The sequence below is a fragment of the Palaemon carinicauda genome, chromosome 8 (assembly GCF_036898095.1).
Source record: "Palaemon carinicauda isolate YSFRI2023 chromosome 8, ASM3689809v2, whole genome shotgun sequence".
NCBI classification, from domain to species: Eukaryota; Metazoa; Arthropoda; class Malacostraca; order Decapoda; family Palaemonidae; genus Palaemon; species Palaemon carinicauda.
The window spans coordinates 165145659-165154099 of NC_090732.1; the positions used below are offsets into that span (position 1 = coordinate 165145659).

The 8441-nt window shown below is 35.1% G+C and overlaps 1 long non-coding RNA gene across 2 annotated transcripts; it reads right to left on the reverse strand.

Annotated features, from left to right (window-relative positions):
* Nucleotides 1-1157: 1157 nt before the first annotated feature.
* Nucleotides 1158-7168, reverse strand: LOC137645062 (uncharacterized). 2 transcript variants are annotated; one of them, XR_011045275.1, is made up of 4 exons: nucleotides 7129-7168; nucleotides 2602-2826; nucleotides 2048-2253; nucleotides 1158-1738 (listed from the first exon to the last, which is right to left on the reverse strand). It is a non-coding gene; the product is annotated as an uncharacterized lncRNA (long non-coding RNA). The 2 variants fall into 2 exon arrangements; XR_011045274.1 differs by having other exon boundaries at nucleotides 2602-2829.
* Nucleotides 7169-8441: the final 1273 nt, after the last annotated feature.

Sequence of the window (8441 nt, forward strand, 5' to 3'; positions counted from 1 at the left end):
GCATAAGTTTGTATAGCGCATCACTTAGAGAAAAAAAAAAAGTTATCGGTGAATCATACTGGAAGGATACCTAACAACAAAGCATTGTCAGATGTTTAAAATGACCTTCGCTGACAATTTACCAATTGGCATCTTTTCATTTACGGTAGCTGTTTTTCATTTTATTTGAAGGATAAGGCATTTTGCATGGTCAACACAAATTTACTTGTTTACATTATGGGATTTTATTTATCAAAATAAAAGGAAAAGTAATAAAGTTTGAAAAACTATTCTGAAATGACAATTTCTCTAGTAGATAAAAAGTTAACACCAAAAATAGAAAAATTAGTAAAGTACCCTATTCCTAAAGGACAAAAATTCCTTTAATAGATAAGAATAGGGATTTGAAGGAGTTTTTCATATAGGGAGAAAAGAATTGAAGCTTTTCTGCAACACTGGCAGTTTCTCTCAATTAGCGCAGAGATTTAATACCAATTTCCTAAAAATATTCAACAACCAAGTTACTTTCTGATCATTATCTCTGATCATTTAGAGTAATTCCGTAATTAATAGAGTATATTTGGTAGTTTATCCTTTTTACATTTTCTTTATGTAACTCTGGCATACGCAACCTGTCAAAAATTACTGCCAAGTAATCAAGCCCCGTCCACACTATCTAATTTTCTCAACGGGCAAACTGATACCATGCCACAATAGTTTGTGAGAATGAGTTATCAGAAGCGGGGAAAACACCACACAGGGATCTGGTAATGGTGTTACCAGATTTCTGCCCGTGTATTTCCCGCTAGCAAGGGTAATTGAATACAAACAAAATGACAACTCAACTATAAATAATAAATGTTTTTAAAGTACACAAGGGAAAATACAATTACGAAGTGGTCAATTTAACTTAGCTTTCATAACATCCCTCTAGTTGAATTATTAAGCTCATAATATATCCCTCCCCTTAAAAGGAGAAAATTATGCATCCAGATAATTTGATAAACTAAGATGGTGATTTACAGAAATAAAACTAGAATGCTTCTATACAGAAATAAAAGTAAACTTTTCAGAATTTAAGTAAATTTCTTTAAAGCATGTCAGCAATAAGGGTATATTTACCTTTTGATATGCAAAATCACAAGGACAAGAACAGATTGTCTATATTTCTCCTTTTATTAACAATGAACTATGGTCAGAAAAGAAAAAATCCTTTATACAATGAAATTTATTTTTATCTACATTTCATGAGCATGGAGAGAGCAAGTCTCTTCCTCCACTATACCCAAGGAGGTGACAAGGCTTCGGTTAATTGTTGAATAAAAAAACTGAAGTAAATCATGGTTACCAGTCTGCATCAAAGTGCAACTACAGCTACATTACTAGCATTACTTCAACTACTTGTCAAACAGGTTCCTTCAACACGGGCATTAAAATGCTTAGATAGCTTCCAAGGCAGGTTTATAATCTTTTCCACTGATAAATCTTAGGGCTGGCGAGATTAATCAAAAGTGGACAAAACAAAGCCATACCAATAAACCATCGTACTGCTTTGTTTACACTAGTAGACAATTATTTGATCCACGTAGAGTATCCTTTGGTGCAAAGATTCTGCTCCCAACATGACCCAAGTTACACGACCTTCTCCAATGGTAGTTTGGCCAGGTTAACAGTAAGGCTGATGAAACAGGTCCCTCTAGAAGTTTCTACCAAGTACTGGTGTGCTCCACGATGTCATTAGCGTGAACATCCACCCAATCTGGATAAAAAAAAAATTAAATGTAGAACGGTTGCAACAGAATTTATCCAAAGGGAGGGAACAGTAATGAGAGACTAAGATGTGATAGAGGCAGAAGCTTAGAATTTTATGTCAATGGTACTTTATAGTATACCTTAGTAAATCTAGGGTTGAGGATTTGTATTGCCAACAACAAATATCAGTTCTTGACAATGGCTAAGAGTCTAACGGTGAATTTAACTTCCTAGAAACAGACTACAACTCCATCTGGTTCTTTAGCAAGCGGATGGAGGGCGAGGCCCAAGAGCGGTCACTGTTCTGCTAGCTAACCTGCTCTGCATAGGAAATACTTGTTCCATAACTTCCTTCTTGTAATGAAGGCAATTAGTATAGTCTCTTGACAGACTGGTTTAGTCCCAGGCCTCAATACCACGTGCGAAGGCCCAGTTGATTGTGGCTATGTACTGTACATCTGAAAAACAGTATACCACAACTGTGCAACTTTACCATGCTGCTGATCTGGTAAATACATTGCCCTGCAAGATTAAGAGGAAGTCTGAATTACAAAGCATAGCTTTTATGGTATAAAGAATTCAATCATCTGAAATCTGTGGCCATGTTAAAAACTCACTGGAATTAAGATAAATTAAAAATTGTTATAGAATTTCTTCAGGACATTACCATTAACTATCCTATGGTTGTTAAGTTGAAATGAAGCTATCCTTACAGCACGTCTTCAGACTTTCGATTGAATGTATTTTCGATACTAATATTTGGCAAAGTTGCCTTGAGCAAAGTAGAGTTTGCTCTAAATTAGAATTAAAAGGCCTTTCATATTCACCCAAAACCACATTAACCAGATTTATAAAGCAGTCACGCATTACCTTTAAAACTGGCCTCTTTCCTAAAAAGCAGCTCATTAGGAGAGTAACTCTCCTAGTAGGCATCAGGAACTGCAAACAGCAACAATGGGAACTCCAGCACCATCCCAATCACCCTCCAAGCAATACTTTGTCAGCATAGAAGGGTTGATGGAAGCACTCTGAAGCAATCATATAATGGGTGGTTTGTGGTAGATCTTAATTCTTTATACCAAAAACCTGCATCGCCTGCTGAAAATTTTAGGTAAAGTTAGTAACGCTCACTTTAACTATACTCTGTTCCAAGTTTTGAGAGGATCCAAGTTTTGAGAGGAGTTCACCTTTGAGAAGAATCTACTAATTTATGAAAAGAATGTTCTAATTTATGAAAAAGTCTTAAGTTCCTACAAGACATTAAAACAGATTTATGTAACTTGGGCCAAAATAAATTTAAATTTTGTCCCCCTAGCTTTTCTCTCCCAAATTCCCACTAAGGTAACAATCAACCTTAATGGCGTATGATCTCCAAGACCATCTGATTTATATCCCCCCCCCCATCCCCCCCCAGGAAAAGTTCCTTGACCAACTAGAAGTCGAGAAGTTTCGAACTAAACATTCAAAAAATATGGGCCTGAGCTTCATCTACAGTAAGTTTACTTAAACTTTATTAAGTTTCATCAACGCTGTTCAGCTGCAAAGTTATTATGAGGAACAAGATTTCAGAACCAATGCTAAAGTGCGACAAATAAACGTACAAGACAAATCGGAACACCACTATACTAACATCTGTTTACAATAACAATTGAGTATTCAGCGTACATTTTCTAGCGAACACTTTAGTTGCTAACAGCCGATTATTATCATAGCCTAATAACTTTCAAAAACAAGCAAACTCTACAAGTAGCAAACAATTAGTCTAGCGTTTTGCGTAACAAATTACCATTACCGGTAATTGCAGGTAAATCGGTAATTATAATTAGCTGTTATGCAAACTTAATTTTTCTCAATGTATAAGAATAAGAATTTACTCATAACCCATCAAGATTTATGAAGAAATATAAAATTTACTGCAAAATTTAAGCTTAAAAGTTAATGCAGCTGCTGAAACTACAAATAACGTTCAAGCTACAAAAATGTTTGGAGTTACCGAAACTAGCGTTCGAACTTTAGAAAAAAAAAACAGAAAAAAGTGGATTAAATTATTAAAATTTTTGGGTTTATTATTAATAATGTACCACACCAAATAAAATAACATAACTAATTTTTTTATTAACCATATCACGTTATAACATAGCCAACCAGACTGTTTGCTAGCTTAGAAGTTTGCTCCCTAGCTTCGTACCTGCTGCGTTATGGTAAGGTCATTACTCGTAACTAAAAAAAACTGATTGTTTAGGAAATAAAATCCATGCTAATAATATGCGTGGTGTTAAATGAACATGGTTACTACTGTATATATAAGCCTAGCCTATGTTTACCTACCAGTAGGTAACCTTATATACGTTTAAGCATAGCTTACGATTGCCTACTGGTAGGTAGCATGGACTAAGGTAATGTTTGCGTAGGCCTAGTCTACGTTTACCTAGAGGTAGGCCAGAAATTTGTACTTTATCAAATGTATATCTTGTAATGTTCGACCCTTACTTTTTTAACAGAAAAATAAGCCTTAAAAATCGAAAATTACACGAGTATATACGGTAGTCTTCATCCAATTGCATACCACTCCTTTAAGAAACTCTCAGGAACCTTCAAACCACAGGTTCAAATAAGGACTATCATCGGCCTCTTTATTCAGTCCTGAGAGAATCCACACCATCCATGTCAGAGCCTATAGTGGCATAACAGACTACAGTCTCTAAATGGAGGAAAATGTTTGAATTCTTCCGGTTTAAGGCCTTCCAAAAGGTTTAAGCCTACCAATGGATTTAGAGACCACTTGCACTAGCAATGTCATTAACTAATATATGTACTACATTAACACTATTCCACGTCCAGGTGGAAGTCCTGTATAAAAGTCAGCACTTGGTCTACAGCGCTTCCAATAAAATGCAAGAAGAAAACTTCCCTACTGAACAGTACTCTAAATATACGTTGAGACAAGTATCACTCGTGGTCCTTACTGATATCATCTAATCTTTCTCAGCGACTAACCCCCTACACAGAATTAAAGGTTTCCATGCACTTTTGTATATACAGAGACTAACAGATTCTGCAAGTACCAGCTTATCGCAAATTTGCACTGTTTGAAATCCTTCAATTTACCGGTTTAGATTTGGAGAATAACTAGCTCCCTGTCCTGTTTGTTTACAGTTAAAACTAGAATATGACTTATTTCCTACATTGATACCAGCATCCTACCTTGATACCAACATCGTACCTTCAATGTCCCTTATTACCTCTAGAAGAGATTTCTCGAGAAAACTTAAAAATTCATTCTTTGCATTATAAAATTATTAATTAAGCAAGTCTTAATGGCAAATTATAATAAAGAGCGAATTTAAATATATTACATGAAAAAACTTAAAACTGAAATATGTATTAGAGAAAATGGCTCAGGATCGTAGGTTGTCTTATTGCTGCTTGGCATTTAAGCGAGGTATCCGTCCCTATGTAGACCGATGATGCGACCTCACTAATAACTCCCAATATCAGAAAAGTCCTCAGGATCTACAAATATGCGATAAATACGCTCTATTAATAATGAGCAAATATACGAAGACAATATCAAAACTACTGTATTTAATTGCCAATTAATATAATAAATGTATGAAGATCGAACAAATTAACTAACGAGCAAAATAAAACAGACTATTTAAGTAATTAAACGGGCAATAAATTCTAAATTTTTAAACAAAAACAATATGGTTGGTCCTTTTGGAGGATTTTTCATAGTTAATGTTAAAGGGACTATTCATTCAAAGTGAATGAGTAACCGAGTGAAATTTACAAGGCACGCGCATCAATGTGGTTTGCAACTTATCTCTACTCTAAGCAAGCCTCTAGGTCAATTGCAGCTCTCGTTAATTCACAAGTCATGTAACTCCATGGTATAGTAGCCTCAAAAAGTAGCAATCTAAGTGCTCACACTTCCAAGCAGGATCATCCTCGACCAACGGTCACACTTATCACTTAATGCTTCATGATAAAATTTAGGCTGGATAGGTAAAAATTACAGAAAAGTTGAAACGCCCTTCTCGGCTCCCGAGTTTAAATGCACTGCAGTCTTCAAACGCTGGGACTAGAAGTAAACTTTTGAGGTGGATGAAAGGTTTTCGTTCAGTCTCGAAACTAGTATTAAATCTGATCACGAGGAATTTTATGGTTGCAAACTATTGATGCTTTTCCAAACTTGAAACAATCCTGAAACTGAAAGAGTCTCCAAAGCAAGAACGCGAACCAACCCTTATAAATAATTCAAACTTAACCCAAAAACAAAAAAGAAACAGAATTTTTAAATTAAACTAGCAAAGTAATAATCAAGGACCATAAAGGGTGGATACTACACTCAAGGTTAAAAAGAAAAAGGTGAAAAAGGTTCAACTTTTTTTCAACAAATGTGTCAGCCTAAGATGATTCAATCCACCTATAAATTCTTGATTAAAGTAACATACACATGTTGGTTCAGTTTCTTTCGAAAGTTAAGAAAATCGTTCCTGTAGTGTTCAGTTGTTAGAAGCCTTACAAATAGTCTCTGGTAGTAATTTATATAATTAAAAGACTAGTTAAGTAGTTATTCACTTTCCCTTGAAAACACACTTAACTAACGCAGGCTATGATTCTGTGACACTTGAGAATGACCGCGTTATTACCAAAACTCAAAATTTATTACCAAAACTCAAAATTTATTACCGAGGATCCTTCCAAAGTTCAGTTACTAATTTCCAGCAATTTGCAACATCAAAATTTCTTCCGGTACCTGCATTCAATTATACAGAACGAAGCTTAGTTCACTTTTTTAACGAAAATTTTTTTAAGCAATTAAAGTTTAACTTAATCACCACTAACCCATCTATACCCCTCAGCTAAACGTTCTTGTTTCAATTCTATCTCTAATCTTTGATGCAAACCATCAGATTTCCTCAATTCCACATTAGTCTCCCAATATTGGTTTACCTACCAAATGGCAACCTTCCACATTGGCAATTTTTCCCTTACGCCAATATCGCTTTAAAAAACACCATAATGTACCGCTAAGTCAATCTAGTCATCTTTAAGCACACCGTTATCAAAATATCCACGGTACAGACAGAAGAATCAGAAGAGTGAATTGGATATCGTCAAAGTACCCCATCAATAACTATTTCGGCCAGGACAACATTTTCCGAGTTACTGGTAACAATGAATCCATCTAACGGGACAGTCCACTAATAAAATATAAAGGAGAAAACTATGGAAACTTTTGGATTTAAACATTCTTATATAGATATACTTTGACAAACCACGTACAATTAAATATACTGTGCAAACATAAAACCATCGGATGGAAAAGACTAAAATAAACAAACTATTTCAACGTAATAATAAATACACATTCCTGCTGAAACAACTTACGTAACCTGAAGATTCTTCAACAGCAGTCCTTCACTGTTCCACAACGCCAGTAATACTAAGTACGGAACAAATTCTAACTTTCAAAGAAGACTAAACTACACTCCAGCAAGGATAACTGAATACAAACAAAATAACAGTTCAAGCAAGGATTACATAGTAAATGTCATGAAAGTACATAAGGGAAACTACACAAAAATGACTACAATATAATTATTACGTGACAAATGATTAAGCTACAATAACTATATATATATATATATATATATATATATATATATATATATATATATATATATATATATATATATATATATATATATATATATATATATATATATATATATAAACGTCTTTTAGTTTTGTCATAGTAAAGGATCAGCTGGTGTAAGAACGTTTATGATGATTATGATGATAACCTTAAGGTCAACTACATATTCGTTTAAATGTTTTTGCAATGACAAATCTTAGAAGCTTTGGCAACACTAAAGCCAATACAGATGCAATATAAAATTAACTCCCCCTTTTCGTGAGACGTTTCAATATAATCCCATTTCATGGTAAATTTAGTGTTACCTTATATTTGATCTGTTTAGAGGGAAAGTGAAAGGTTTTACCTCAATTTCGAAGAGTAATACTCCGAAATAGTTCCAAATTGCAACGCCAGGGAATTGAAGACCGAATACTTCAAAATTACAACGTCAGGGGGATAAAGACCAAATAGTTCCAAATTGTAACGCCAGGGGTATTGAAGAGCAAAGAGTTCCAAATTGCAACGCCAGGGAATTGAAGACCGAATACTTCAAAATTGCAACGTCAGGGGGATAAAGACCAAATAGTTCCAAATTGTAACGCCAGGGGTATTGAAGACCAAAGAGTTCCAAATTGCAACACCAAGGGGCTGAAGACCAGAGTTCCAAATTGCAACCCCAGGGGGCTGAAGACCAAATAGTTTTAAATTCCAACACCAAGGGGTTGAAGACCAAATACTTCCAAATTGAAACGTCAGGGGGATAAGGACGAAAGAGTTCCAAATTGCAACTCCAAAGGGCCGAAGACCAAATAGTTCTAAATTGCAATGTCAAGGGGCTAAAGACCAAATACTTCCAAATTGCAACGCCAGGGGGATAAAGACCAAAGAGTTCCAAATTGCAACACCAAGGGCTGAACACCAGAGTTCCAAATTGCAACATCGAGGGGCTAAAGACCAAATAGTTCCAAATTGCTAAACCAAGGGGCTGAAAACCAGAGTTCCAAATTGCAACACCAGGGGCCCGAAGACCAAATAGTTCTAAATTGCAAAGCCAAGGGGTTGA